Consider the following 12,740-nt stretch of genomic DNA (forward strand, 5'->3'; position numbering starts at 1 on the left):
ATATATATATAATGTTTAGTTCACTAATGCCAGTGAACTAAACATTAGTTGTGGATATGATTCTTCTTTGTAAGATTATTTATTATCTAAGAATGAATAGTAAATTCATGATTACTCTTTTCCTCCAGAATACCATTAAGGTCACAAAGTAAAATATTTTGAAAAACCCGTGCTTGAACATTAATTCTCAACCATTTCAAATAAATTTGTGTCTGTTTGCTCAAGTTCAGAACTGTGCAAGCCATTGTGGCTTATTTCTACCCTTCCTTTTTCCATTTCTGTCCTTCCTTTTTCCTTCATTCCCAGTTCATTAGTAAGTCCTTTTTGATAATGAGTGTTTACAAAATCATAACATGGAAAAGAATACTGAATTTTAATTTCAGAATTAATCCATAGATAAACACAGAAAATAATTACACAGATAGTTTCAGAATGATTGGAGAGTAAACATGGTGAGCATGAACAACATGCAGTCGTTGGTATACCTGCCAGAAAAGTCAGGGGAAAAGGCTATGAGCAGGGGTTGGTGGGAACATGAAGGTACTCATTGCTTCTTCCTACCTTGTATGGAATTAAGAGAGCTTCTAAAATTGAAAAACTATGAAATAAAAAGGTATGTTATTGAAGGTTACTAATGGACTTTCAATGATATTAATAAAACAAGGTAAGAGAAGTGGGAAGTAAGGCTTGGGACAGGTTGGGGAGTCTGAATTAAAATCTTTCCTAGAAGGAAAATGAGAAATGGAGAAACTCTTTAAAACTGAGTATTTTTTTTTGAAAGAGAATTATGCTTTTATTCCTTGTTTTGCCAATTAGGCAGACTGAATAGTTTGCTTTTTGATGATCAATCAAAGAGACCAAATCCCATATCCTCATCTGACTCCTCTGACTCTTCCTTGGTTTCCACCTTAGCTGGGGCAGCAGCAGCAGCAGCAGGAGCAGCAGTGGTGGCTGCGGTGACAGGGGCAGCAGCCACAAATGCAGATGGATCAGCTAAGAAGGCCTTGACCTTTTCAGCAAGTGGGAAGGTGTAATCTGTCTCCACAAAGCCAGGACCCACTTGTACCCATTGATGATAGAATGGGGCACTGATGCAACAGTTGGGTAACCAATCTGCAGATAGACACGGGCAACATTGCGGACACCCTCCAGAAAGTGAGAATGCAGAGTTTCCTCTGTAATGTCAAGGACTTCTGGGTTGTAGATGTTTCCATTGTCAAACACTTGCTGAATGATCAGCCCAAAGGAGAATGGAAAGATGTTCAACACATTCAGGAGGGTTGCCTTGCTGGCTCCCACTTTGTCCCCAGTCTTAATCAGCTGTACATCACTGAGGAGTTCAGTGGTGCCCCTGGAGATTTTAGTGGTGATTCCCAGAGTCTGAAAGAAAGAGGTCTTCTCAGGCCTCAGACCAGTGTTCTGGGCAGGAACGGTGACTTCACATGGTGCAATGGCACCTGCACGGACAGCAGCAGGCACTTTATTGGTGCCTGTGTATCCCTGATCTCAGTGAGGTCCTCCTTGGTGAACACAAAGCCCACATTCCCCTGGATATGAGGCAACAGGTTCTCCAGAGCTGGGATGTGTTCCAGATGTCCTTGGATGGCCTTGTGCATCATAGTAGTCTTGCCCATTAGCACCATGGCCTTCCCTCGGAGGGACATTCAGATCTGCTGCATCTGCTTGGAGCCCACATTGTCTGCTCCCACAATGAAGCATTTTGGATAATCATCCACAAGTTGGATGATCTTTAGGAAGTAGTTAGATTTCCAGGTCGCCCTGTCTTCCCTGGGCATCACAGCAGTGCATCAGGGATTGCCACAGAGGGTTTAAAGATGATGTCACTCTCATGAGAACTCCTGGAAAGAGAAAAAACTGAGTAATTAAAATAAATGGGGGCCAACCAAATAGCTCAGTGGATTAAAGTGCCTGTAAGCAGGCGCAGGGGCCAGGGGTTCAATACATGTGCCTGCCATGCCAGCCCCGCCCCCGGGGCATTCTCAGACAGCAATTGAGACTAGGCGTGGTGATGCGGGCCTATAATCCCAGCACTTGCGAGGCTGTACACAGGAAAATCACTGAGTCCAATCTAGTAGTGAGACCGTGAACACCCTGTATACCCTTCCCTAAAACATAGAAAAAAATAAATAAAATAGATGGGGTTTACATATAAAACATAATTCATAAATAATATATAGCACAAGCATCAGAAAACTCACAACAACAACAAAAAAAAAATTGGAGCTGGGCCATGCATAGTATACATACCTGTAATCACTGCACTTGAGAGGCTGAAGCAGAAGAATCTGAGTTTAAGGCCAGCCTTAACTATAGTGAGTCCCCCTCTCCAGGAAACAAATAAATAAACTGAAATAAAATCTAACATAAGGCAGGAAAGTTTTTGATTTTGTTAATACTTCATTGAATATTAAAGACTGCATATGCATAGATTATGAACTTTAAAATGATGAAAACTAAAATTCTTAGTCTAATCTCAGTCCATTTTTACAGAGCGTGTCTGAATGTGGAAGAACAGGGGAATATGGTGGGAAAACATGCCAATTTCATAAAGGCATTCGAATAAGGATTTTTATAGTGCTCTATAGGTAAACTAAAAAGTGTGTAACTTTTCATGATGCAGTTAAAAGACTCCATTTCTGGCTTTCTAACTTAACATGATTTTTTTTATCATTGAATTTATTTTATTTCAAAATAGCCATGTACACCAAGTAAATATGTACTGGGGTTTGTGCAGTTTGGTTAGTCTTCCACATTGGCATGCAGTATTTTGGCAGATGTGGGTAGGCAAGCTAGGTACCCCTTGTAGCCTTGATTCTCTGTAAGGGATGTGATATAGGAACAGGAAGAGGAAGATGTAATGAGTGGTGGGGAAGGGTGGTATGTGTATTGTTTATTTCTGCAAGTGAATTACATTTCCCTTACATCTTGCTAATAAGCATGCTATACTACTCCTTGTGTGTCACCTCTCTTCATCTGCCCTAAGCATTCAGATTTTCTTATACACTGTTTTAAAGAATCATTTGGAACCAGGTGAAGTGAAGCATACCTATCGTCCCAGCATGTGGGAGGGTGAGGCAAGAGGACCACCCTGAGGTTCAAGGCCAATCTGGGCTAAATAGTGAGTTCAAAGCCAGCCAGGAAGACACCAGTGCACCTGTAGGTTAAGCTAGTATTTGCCAACAGGACATCTAATAATCCAGAGGGCTTATATAATCTTTTTTTTTTTTTTTTTTTTTTTTAAGACAGGATCTTGCTCTGAGATTTAGGCTGGCCTTGAATTACCCTGATTTTCTCAAAGTGTTCTGATACAGCTTGAGGATGGTCCTGTGCCCCAGGGCTGTATCCTACCTGCTTTCATATTCATCTTTAATGTAGGATGATTTTATGCAGTAATTAATAATATAAATTTGTATAAGATTTTAATGCTTAAGAGTTTATCAAAAAGTCCTCATTTTGCCTGTCAGACACAGCACATCTCTAAAATATTAGATACTATTAAATCCTTTGATGGAAATTAAAATCCATGTTAAAGGAGAAATTATGGACAAAACCAAGGACACTTAGTTCCCAGATGTTAAATTCTAATTTCTGCATGTGGTATCCAGGTACATGTACTTTTAGAAAGAACCCTGGGTGATTTTGACAATGCCTTATTCAGGAAGGAATACACATAATCCTTTCTACACTCTGGTTCTGCTTATCTGTGAATTCATAAGACTTACATGTCCTGCTTATGAGAGTACTTGTGTTCAATAGACATTTTATTATAATGCTATTTTTAGCACAGATTTTTGCATGATTTGGTCTATTGGAGATTTCATGTAGTGTCAAGACTGCCCTCACTTTCTAAGCAAGTATGTGCCAGGGATGGCTGGGCAATGTTGTGAGAAATCATCACTATGAACCACAGTTTCTGATATGTCAGTTCTGTGTTTGCAGTGCCATTGATCAATGTAAGAGGAGTTTGCTTCTCTAAGTGTACTTGTAGATGTATCATCACTTTGTTTTTCATGGCTGAGAGTTATTATGTGTTCCTATTTAGTAACCCTCTGCTTCTATTTTGTTTCTCCAATAAGTGATCCAGTGTGACACCTAAAAGTAAGTATTTTAATGAATCACACTTGCTATATAGGCAAGTTTTATAAAAGAGCACAATTCAACAGAGGCCTATTTTAAATTGCAGAATTTTAAAACTGTAGTTCATTTGGTAACTATAGTAAATGCCAGTAGGAACAAACATTATAAGAAAAACATACAAAGGACTCTTATGTGAATTATATATAACTATTAGCATTGAGCAGGCATGATTATCCCTTTAAATGAGTCACACTAGAGTAATTAAAGCTTTTCATTTTTATCCTTATTCATACTCAAGGGCTTTTCATTTTATTGGAGAGTTCTGAGTCAACTGGGTGCCAGAGCATGACCTATACAAATAACAAGAAACCCACAATTTTATAGCTCAAAGCTGGCTGTTCTAATTATTTTTTTAAATTATTTTCCTTGAGTCCCCCTAAAATGCTATTTTTTAAAAAATTTTTCTGTCCTTTCTGTTACATTTCATTTACCTCAGTGGATGTTGGTTCTATGATAGAACCCACAATCAAAAACAGATTTTTAAGTTGCTGTTTACCCAAAGCTGCTTGATCTCAGTGACTATGAACCAGTTCTGAGGCCTCTGTGGTAGAGAACAGTGTGTGCGTAGAATCATCTTGAGTGTATGAAAACGTAAAAGGACCTGCAGCATGCTTGTTTAGGATTTTTATAAAAGTTTCATTGATTATAAATGTCACTTTACCTTTTGGCTTTGTTTCATCCAAGGAGACAAGGAAATCTTATAATATCCCCTAGGTAGTTTTACTCAGTAGTCAACCTCAGAACATTTGTTTCTGTAAATGGTAAAGAATTGGTTACTTTTGTGATACATCTTGATTAGGTGAGGTTAATGTGAATCTCTTGGTTGGAAAGGAAAGGGCAAATGAAAATGGAACTCTTCATAAATTTTCAAGAAGTATATTTGAAGGTAAGTTGACTTTCCTCCAGTAAATAATTAATGATAAATATGAATTACCTTAATGTAAATCACATACTCCAATTTAGGGAAATTCAGATGGCCTTTTTTCTCTTTTAGACAGGGCTCAAGGGATCCTCCTGCCTCATCCTCTCTTAGGTTGTATTTTTAAGTGTTTGTCACAAAAATCTTGGGAATGTTGAAATCCAGCATAGCCAATGTATCTGATGTAGTATAATTATTTTATGCATTTTATGTGTTTTTTGGTTTGTTAATCTGCATTCATGATAATTAAATTGATAAAGCCTTAAGGCACCCACTTGTCAATGATTATGAGCTAGAAGGCTCTCTAGTCTCTGACTGAATTTTAAGATTTCCTGTAGTTTGTGGCTCCTTTATTTATAACCCCAAATTCAGGAAACTACACATGTACATTAAATGGATATGTAAAAAACTATGGAAAATATGCACACGAATAAAAAGGAAGTATTAATACATGCAACAAGGTGAATCTCAAAGACAGTGTGCTGAGTCAAATAAGGCTGTATCAAAAATTTATACTCTTTGATTCTATTTATATGACATTTTATGAAAGACAAAATTATGATAGAAGAGAACATAATGATTGTAGGTTTTAGAGTACGAGACAAGGTGTGACTACATAGCAATGGCAGGAGTGTTTTGGTTGATGGAATTACTCTGTATCTTATTTGTGAGGATAGTCTAAGAAAATCCATATGTGTATTAAAATTCATAAAAATTTATGTCCTAAAATGTTAATTTTACTATATACTAATTTGAGAAATTAAAAGCTGTTGCTTGGGAATTTTTTAGATTTGGCATCTTTCATATTGATACTCATTCAGTTTTCCAAAGGATATTCTGGTAATTATTTCTGTAGACCTATCACTTATCAGGCTATATAGAGTACCAGTCCTCATGCATTTTGATTTTGGCATTCCTTTATTCTCTAAACTATTACTGAGGACCCCAAGTAGCTTTTATATAGATCATATGTATTTCATGAAATATCTCTTGAGTTTACTATAGTAAGAAAACAAAAAATAACTCATTTTAAATAACCATAAACTTATTACATGTTAGTATAATGTATTTTTATAAAAATTATGTTTTCCAAAACAAAAAAATACTATTTTGTGAGAAGACTGACACTGCTTTATACTTTTTGCAAATCTCTTTAATGTCTCACCAACAGAAGAAAGTTGGATTCTTAAGTCTGTTATTAAATTCACTCTGTTGTGTCACATGTTATGTTCCCCCTGGAGAATTTCATTGTACACTCATGAGAGAATGAAAGTGAAAAAGACAAATATCCTATTCATATGAAAACATTGTTTATATCTTTGTACCACACTTAAAAGCCACTTGCTGTTTTAGATGTAGTAGAAGCGTAGGTAGGTCTTTATTTTATTTCTGTAGTAACTCAGTGACTATATATTAATTAGGGAAGTTTCCACCACAGTCGTTAACTGACCTCCATAGGGATGTTTGACATCTGCAATAAGTTTATTGGCTTTCGGTAATACAGACTGAATTATTTGCAGGACTTTTTATGGTACACTGTAAGCATGTCCTCATAGTGTCTTTCTCATTTTGTGCTAGATTTTTGGAGTTTCATAACTGCATGTTTTGTTGAAACTAAACTATGGACTGTGAATGTAAGAATGACTATCAATGACTATATGTCATATTTCTATAGGTTATATTTCTACAATTTTTATCTGGTACAGCATTTTCTCTCCTAAAAAGCTGTCCTTATAACTGCATGATAACATTATCACGCCCAGCCAGATATGATGTCACATACCTTAGTCCCTGCACTAGGAAGACTGGGAGAGATTAAGCCCAAGAATTCCAGGTCAGCTGGAATAATAAAGTAAAACCCATTTCAAAGCGGGGGAAAAAAAAGACCTCACCCAGATTCCTCAAAGTAAATGTCTCCAAATGCCATCCAGTTACCTTTATCCAAAAAATAACTTGCTTTTTCCCTATAATTCTAAGCAATTATAATGTGCATCTGGTCAGCCAGTTTATAATAACTTTTGAAAACCCACTAGATATTCCTCTAAATCTTCTAAATGTTCACCTCACTTTATAGTAATATAAGTAATAATAGATAAAAATGAACATTTAGATAATGTATATGTTCTGGGGATTCTTCTATATAGCTTAAATGTATTCATTTTTAGCTCTCTCATTATTAGTATTAGTATTATTAACTTTGTTTTATAGATGACAAAGTGAGGTCCAGAGAGGCTAAGTAACTTGATAGCTGCGGAGTACCCGTCTGTCTGAAACCAAAGTAATGTATTCAACCTTGTGCTGCACTAATTGCCTCTGAAGGTCAGACTCCTGCTTCCTGTACTGTGAACATCTTACACTTTTTTGTGCCTCTCAAGTGTTATTCTTGTCCAGAGACCATTATTCTATCCAGCAGACTAAGGGACTTGGCATAAATTCTCCCGCAGGACAGCCACATCTTTTGGAGCAAGGAACCATGCCAGTACCTTTTTCGTAGTAAATGCTAGTAAATTCATTCTTTTAAATGACTCTTCTTACTCTGGCCCCATCATCACTCCCCTTCCAGTCTTTTTCCAAGCTTCCTATTATGATTATCTCCTCTCTATGACATTTTGTATACTGCCATCCTAATACCTACCACATTGTATATTCATTGTTTAGCTGCCTATTTCTTCGTGTTTACCTATAAATATTCAAAAGTAGTTGTGCCTTCCTTCATGAACTTCTATGCCTGCAAACAGAACTGATACATATTAGGCTCTCAAATATTTACGGAATATAGAGAAATAAAGTTTGTATTGATCATTCACGAATGGGACAATAGAAAGATCTGACAATACATGGAATATTTCATCTATGACATTTTATCCTTTGAAGTCTTTGGTCTCAAAATATTTTGATCATTAATAGGCTCACCTATGAGGATATGAAGATTTAGTTGACACTTTTAAGAAAACTGGTTTTTTTTTGGGGGGGGTTGTATTTAGGACAGGTTATACAGGGTCTCACTGCGTAGGTCAGACTCAGTGATCCTCCTGTTTACAGCCTCCCGACTATTGGGATTACAGGCGTGTGCCACCACACCAAGTCTCAATCACTGTCTCACATGCCCCAGGGGCAGGGTGGGTACGGCAGGCCAGGAGATGAAACTCCCAGTCCCTGGGTCTGCCTAAGCAGCTGCAGACCCAGCTGCAGACTGGGAGTTTAATCCACTGAGCTATTTGACTGGCCCTAAGAAAACTGTTCTTAAAACAAGTTGTAAACGCAATAGTATGTTAAGATCTAGCTTCACATTCATTGGTTGCCACATATGCACAGAAATGATAACTAGAAACTAATACAACAGACCTTGGACCCCTGGCTACGCTGGCACGTGACACACTCCTCAGGTGCATCCTGCACCCTGAGCTGCCAGAAGCCAGAGGATGAGCCTGGCAAGGACTCTGGCGTGAGTCCTGGCTGTAGCGGCAGTGGCTGGAGGAAGTGATTGTGGAAAACCACACCAGAAAATGAGGATGAATCCCAAAGCAATCACAACCCCACAGATGTTTGGGCAGCTTGATGAGGTCACAAACGACTAGACTGATGGGATATTTTCTACCCTTGGAGGAAAACTTTGAGAGCTATGAAAGGTGTGATTGGAGTAGGCTACTACCATACTCAGATGGGTTTCTCAGAGGAAGGGAGAGATGTGGTGATGAAATTAGTGCCTCTGACATGCCACCTATGGCAGATGACCAAGATTAAAATTCTCCCTATACCTGCAAAAATCCACTATGTATTTAACCTTCAAGATCTTTCTAGGATCTTGCAGGGAATGCTGAGCACTACTTCAGAGGTCATCAGAGAACCAGATATGAAAATTCTGAGAAGGCTGATGATGAAATGCCCAAAATTTATGAGCCAATTGACTAAGTCATCTGAAAGACATTTTAATATGTTCCTGCAGCTGTATAATGGGAGTGTTCATGGCACAGGCATAGGTATGGTGTTCTTTGAAGAAGCAGTGGTTCACTTAGTCAAGATCTCTGGAGTCATTCCTACTCCTCAGGTAATGCCTTTCTCGGTGGAGTGGGCAGATCAGGGAAAGAGCCTCACAAGATTGGCTTCATTCATTCCTGGCTGCATTTCCTTCCAGATCACACTAACAAGATTAGCACAGTTGAAAGTAATCCTGGTTATCCTGTGCTAGGAGTTTGTGGATGGAAGTTTAGGCAGATAGAAGATGACTTTCATGGATTGAGGATTGGACTTAACTTCTTGTTCCTAATCTTTATATATAATCTTATTTTTTTCAAAGCACTGTTACATATGTGAGCTACTTTGATGTTCTAAAATATTTTGTGGACAAGAAAGGCACATGGTAATAGTGTGTTTTGTAGCTGAAGTTCAGAAAGGCTCTAAATTGCTTGACATTTCATATATAGCTGGGAGTTGATTGCAAGTTTTCTTTTTCTTTTTTCTTTGTACTTAATCCAGGCTTCTGATTTAGTGTGACTTGCACTGTATAGATGCCTCAGGAAACGTACCTTACAGCACTTACCTTGAAATATCAGTATTTCCATAGGTCTTACTGATATGTCACTAATGAAGGAAGGACCAAGATCTTCTTGGCTTTATTTTTTCAGAAATGATTCACTGACTGTTTTATTAAGAAAACTTCTTAAATTAGTGTGTATTTTGATGTGTAATAACCTTATTTAGCATGGGGTACTGGTACATATATATTATTCCTTTTTACCCTTACCCCATCTTCCTACTCTCCTTATCTCCCCCTATCCCCAGCCTTTAAGAGACCCTCTTCCTCTTGAAGCCTTTGCTCAGCTGTGTAGCAAAGGCTGGACAGCAGAGAGGCACAACCATTTGTCACATGTCTCAGGTCATGTCATTGGAAGTAGTGGGCCCTTGAGATCCAAGTCATAAGAAACTGAGTGAAATGGTTTACCTTTTCTTTTTCTCTCTTTTTTTTAAGAAGGATGTTTCTTTTCTAATGTTTTGCATCTCACTGCTCTATAAGCCTGTTAGAAGCATTGATGAGTGATTGTTGTTTTTCTAGTTACAGGGTAAGTTGATAGTTGCTAAAAAAGTACAGGCTGTTGACGTTAAATACTTAGTTACTTTATTTTTTTTTTTCACATGTAATCCACTTTATTAACATAAACTGAGAAGCTCTTGAACCTTGTAGCCATTAATAACTCAGACACATAGGAACATGCCAGAGTAAACTGAAAGTCTCTCTTTGTTGCTTCAGAGAGTAAGAGGAGGGCGGGAGAACACCATTACTTATCAAAGGAGGCCCGAGAAGCCCCTGCAGCACCGCAGTCTCACAGCGCCTCTCTTTCTTCCGGCTTTCTTCCAATATCTTCCATGATTTGCTCCAGGTCCAGCTCAGTGGAGGCTTCATCTTCAAGGAAGACACTGCCAGGCTCCTGAATCAGCGGCTCGTGGGGTCCAGCTCTTTCTTTTCCCTCCAAAGGAAAGGCCCTATGATGAGCTGGTGGGCTAAGGCCCTTCGGCACCATTCTAGCTTCCTTTTCCTCAGACAGGATGATCGCTGAAGTCTTGCTTTGGGGAACTTGAAATCTTTTCTTAGGTCCTGGTTGGTCCAGACCTGGGTTCCCGGGCCTGCCTTCCTTTTCCATCATGGGTACAGTGCACACTGTGGATTCACTGTGCAGACACTGCTTGGTTCCCTTCTTTTTCAGGATCCTGTCTTGTCCATCTGACATGCCTTTCAGTTTGGGGTTTTTGGTCTTCATCTTGGCTGACTTGGGACCAGGCAAAGTTGGGTCTTTTTTCTCTTTCTGCTCCACCTCTAACTCATTGTCTTCTTTCTCCACGTTGGACTCAGGGCTGTTAGCCCCAGGCAGCATTAAGTCTTGTTTTTCTTCATTGCTGTCAGATCCACAGTATCGGTTCCAGAAGCCAAATAAGTTAACCCGATCCTCAATGTCGGTCTGCTCTGCTTTATGAGCCATCATTACGGCTACTTCCAGTTTCTGAATGTAGTCCTTGTTCCTGCACTTTTTCACTCCTGTTTGCTCCAGGGACAGCTCTTGGAAATTCTTTAGCATGTTCACTGGAATCCAAGCACAAGAAACTGTTTCTCCAAAAAATGTCACATGGTACTTAGACGGAAGAGAATCAAAATGAGATGCAAAAAGAAAATACTCCTCCAAGTCAGGATCAGATTCTACCATGCCTGGCCACCATGGGTAACCGTATTGCTTGGCCCGGATGATGCATCCTGGGATATAGGAGGCATAGACCACTTCACTCTCATTCCCTGTCCAGGTCTCCTCAGGAATATCACAGCAATTATAATCCAAGCCTGTATTCTGGTGATAGAACCAATTATCTGGAAGAACCGAGGGGTCAATGTTCCTACACAGCCGCCTCCATTTTCTACAGTTGGGAGAGGAACACTGAACCCAGACTACACAATGACCAAAACCATCTCTCTTTTTTTTGTCTGATCCTTGGTCTGAGAATGATTCCACAACATGTCCTTTAATTGGTCTCTCTGTCTGTGCTCATGTCCATCTTTGGGTGTCTCCATTTTTTCACCTTGAGCCTCCTTCTTTCTTTTGCTTAAGTACTCTCTGTCAACTTTCTTCTCAGAGGGTGCAGGAACTGCCTGGCCTGGCCCAGATGCACTCATCTCTGGGGTTACTTCATCTTCCAGAGACAATGAAATCTCTGGTGTGTGAGGTACCTTCACCTTCTCTCCACTGGCATTATCATCATTAGTAGCAGAAGTAATGATTCCCGGTTCTTTGCCTGACTGGATGCACACTGTTGGCTTTACACAGGAAGTCTCGAAGCACTCCTTGAGGGACTTGCGTAGCACAGTCTGGACAATCTCCTCAAATTCTGAATCAGTAAGAATTAATTTTTCCTTTTTAATCCTCTCTGCTGGCTTGCTGCCTTGAGCCTTTCTTTTCTTCTCATGGCCAAGTCTTGGACCATTCTCCATGGTTACTTTCTGCTTCTTCTCTACCCTGGACTTCGGTTGGCTTGGCTTGGTCTCAGTCTCTGGGGAGCCAACTCCTGGAGCCTCCATGGGTAAATCAGGGCTATGAGGCATCATGCTATGCAATTTTTGTATAGGTGGGGCAAAAGTTTTCTTTGGTCCCTTTCCACATTCTTTCTTCTGTGGTGCTGCCATCATTCAGCTCAGAAATGACACGTGCTTTGCCTCAATCTACTTTTCCCGCCACTAGGAGAAGGCACGAGGACATCCACAAGCTCCACCCCCGCGGCGTGCTCCTACTTACTTTAGAAAAATCAGATAGGACTGAGTCTCCAAGACTGTAATATTTTCCTTTATACTTTTGGTGTAATGGACTAGTCTACATTGTGATTTTTCTAACATTTCTTAATTATAGGCTAAGAATTGTTTTTGGTAATGTAAGCTCAATAGTGGATGTTTCATGATCCTTCCAGCCCTTCTACTACATTAGTTTCTGAGAAACAAATTCTTTTATGTGGACTCCAAAGATGCACAGATAATAACTGTGTTGGAGTTGAGGGTGTCCTTTGTCTCTTTTTCTCCATTGAATGAAATGTTGATGTCTTAGTTACTCTTCTCTCGTTGCTGGGACAAATACCTGACACTCAAAATGAAGGAAGGAAAGGTTTATTTAGCTCACAGTTACTGGAGGTT

At 39.2% G+C, this 12,740-nt stretch overlaps 1 protein-coding gene and 2 pseudogenes across 8 annotated transcripts in view; 1 reads left to right on the forward strand and 2 right to left on the reverse strand.

Moving 5' to 3' along the window:
- Kiaa1328 (KIAA1328 ortholog) overlaps positions 1-12,740 on the forward strand; it is a 434,847-nt gene that overhangs the window by 327,120 nt on the left and 94,987 nt on the right. The window lies entirely within an intron of this gene.
- Positions 801-1,798, reverse strand: LOC105742148 (annotated as a pseudogene).
- Positions 10,347-12,268, reverse strand: LOC105741996 (annotated as a pseudogene).

The sequence above is a fragment of the Octodon degus genome, unplaced genomic scaffold, assembly GCF_000260255.1.
Source record: "Octodon degus isolate 3935 unplaced genomic scaffold, OctDeg1.0 scaffold00003, whole genome shotgun sequence".
Classification (NCBI taxonomy): Eukaryota; Metazoa; Chordata; class Mammalia; order Rodentia; family Octodontidae; genus Octodon; species Octodon degus.